The 2,692-nt window shown below is 43.2% G+C and overlaps 2 pseudogenes; one reads left to right on the forward strand and one right to left on the reverse strand.

The window, feature by feature from the left end:
• Positions 1–484: 484 nt before the first annotated feature.
• LOC142448790 (ARL14 effector protein pseudogene) lies at positions 485–1,257 on the reverse strand (annotated as a pseudogene).
• Positions 1,258–1,781: 524 nt separating this feature from the next.
• Positions 1,782–1,901, forward strand: LOC142449745 (small nucleolar RNA SNORA47; annotated as a pseudogene).
• The last annotated feature ends 791 nt before the right edge of the window (positions 1,902–2,692 follow it).

A 2,692-nucleotide genomic window follows, 5' to 3' on the forward strand; every position in this document is an offset into this window, starting at 1 on the left:
CACTGGCCTGTGATTGTCTTACATTTGGTGTCATTGCATGTGTTTCGTGAGTCTTAAGAGGATTTTATAGATTGGTATCAGACATATGGGCTAATATGGGACATATGGGCTTGGCCTGGACTGGGTTGGGATGCTTTCTTGATGTACATTACCCTTTATAGAAAACCCTCTATTATACACATATGAGTTTCTATGGATTTGTTTCTCTAGTCTACCCAGACTAACACAGTAACTAAAATGCATGTATACTGGCACTGAACAGACTGGAGACTGCTCATACCATAGACTCTACTTGTTTACATTGACCTAGACAGACTTAAAGTTGTGTCCATCTACATTTACATTGGATAAGGTAATGGAAAGCACCCCAAATACAACATTCATGTACCTTAAGGTGCTTTTCAAATCTGCCACTTGACAGTCCAGTTTAACTTTAGCATTACAGGATTTTAAAATAAAGGACCTCAGAGTTTGATTCCACGAATTACCCTACATTCTTATTATGAATTATTTCCCCTCTTTCTATTTCAATTTGTCCATAGAGCCACCAGCGGTGACAGCGACATTCAGCTCTGCATTCAGTAGGACCACAGGCAGGGCGATTGCAGAAACCCTGAGCAGTCTTCATCCGGGCCGTCACAGAGGTCCATCTACTGAAACCCAGGCGGTCCTGGCTCTCTTAGACTCTGCTCTTCTCCGGTCACACTTGTCTGTCTGAACCAACGGATCCATCTTTTGTAAGCCAGCTGTTTTCTCTTTTACGTATTTCTGGTAAAAATGCATTTGCTTTCCCGGGTTTGTAACCTGTAATGACCTCGGAGCTTCAGACGTGTTCTCATCTGGATCTGTTTTTCTCTGATGGTCTCCAGACTCAATATCCATGCTCCCATTGTTGTCTGCATACATTTGGGACAAGGCTTCCGACTAGGTACAAGCTGTCTTCCAAATTTTGTACTCAGGAAAATGGCATTATCTCTCAATTACATGCATTCGGTGGAGGGTGGGGACTAGTTCTGCGTGTGTGTGTGTGTTAAATAGGTCACAACGTGACTTCTGGAAATCCTCAGATGTGTCGATGTGAACTGTGTGTAATGGAAACAGATTGTATTGTTCCCAGAAAGGGTCGTTCCAGTTCTAAGTATAAGTAAAAGCCTATCATTTAATGACAATTCTTAAGCCTGTATAACAAGCATAGTATGTTTTATGGCACTTATCTGTGATGTGATGTTGAATTCCAACAGAACAGGGATTCATCATTCTTGATTCTAGCAAATTGGCCCTGTTTTATTTTGCCTTGAGTGTTCTCATTAGTAGCTCACTCCATCTCCCTGTCTCAAACAAGGTGTGCACACTTTCATGGTAGACATCATGGCTTCCTTTTCAGACCTTTCCCATGATGCCCCCACATTTAAATATATTTGAAATAACTTTCTGTTATAAAATATATATTTGACTTTCTTTGCTCTCTCCTTCCCGCCTCCTCTCCCCTTCTTTCTGCATGCCTTACTGTACTACAAACTGGGAGTCCTCCTGCCTCCCTCCAAGAATTAAGAAGCCTTCCTGCCTCCCTCCACATTAAGAAGCCTTCCTAAACCAGCTCCAACTACTTGACCATGACTCTTTAAATTAGTCTTCCATACATGTCAAGATAAGTGTCTGAGTAAATGTTTAGAAAATAATGATGGTAACGTATGTACAAATATGCTTGCTACAAATGATGTATGGATTGTTATAAGAGCTGTAAGGAAAACATTTTTAATATTAACATTTTTTAAAAGAGGTGAAGGACCGATAAGGTGAGGCAGCACTGTACCACTAGTTAAGGCCTCCGAAAGTGAAGGGTCACCAGGGCAGAAGGGTCACCACCTTCAGAGGGGCAGTGCTGTGCTCGCCGACATTGAAAAAACAAAAAGAGCTGTAAGAGCCCCCAATAAAATGATCTTTTAATAATAATAAAGATAATAATAATAATGATAATATCATAATGCAATTTCCACTACCTTGACCCTCTACCACAAAGATAAGAGATCAAATGAAACTGATACATATGATAATCCTAGAACCACGAGCTTCAGAGAAAAGGATAGATTGAATACAAACTAGGGTGAGGAAACAAAAAGACAGGAAAATTGATTTGTCCCCTGACCTGATGCAACAGGCGATTCTGTGCTTTTTCAGAGAGCATTCGATCAGGACCAAATCAAACTCACTGCCATCGAGTTAGCTCTGACTCCTAGCAACCCCATAGGACATGGTAGAACTCTACCTGGGGGCTGCCAAGAATCTAATTCATTGTGGGAGTAGAAAGCCTTGTCTAGACCTGAAAATAGACTCCACTCACAAAAGCTCACACAAGCACCAACATCAGGGGGTGGCAACCAGACAGGTACAACTCCCTTGTTACCCCGCCCTCCTGGTGACCAGAGGCATGGCCAAGCCTCCACCTCATCTAAATGGCAGCTGGGGATTCCTCTGCAGTCTGAGGTCCTTGTGGGTTGTGCACTAGGTACACACCACCCAGCATCTGGAAGCTGACAGATGCTTGAGCCCACAGAATGTAGTGCTAGGTGGACTGCAGCTCCTAGGTGGACAGGGACTCCTTCCACGACCAGCCACCCTGACCCTCACCAACCTCTGAGCCAGCAGAAACTCTTTCTGAAACCAGGGGACGTGGCCTCAGATGCCTTCTGGA

The sequence above is a fragment of the Tenrec ecaudatus genome, chromosome 5 (genome assembly GCF_050624435.1).
Source record: "Tenrec ecaudatus isolate mTenEca1 chromosome 5, mTenEca1.hap1, whole genome shotgun sequence".
NCBI classification, from domain to species: Eukaryota; Metazoa; Chordata; class Mammalia; order Afrosoricida; family Tenrecidae; genus Tenrec; species Tenrec ecaudatus.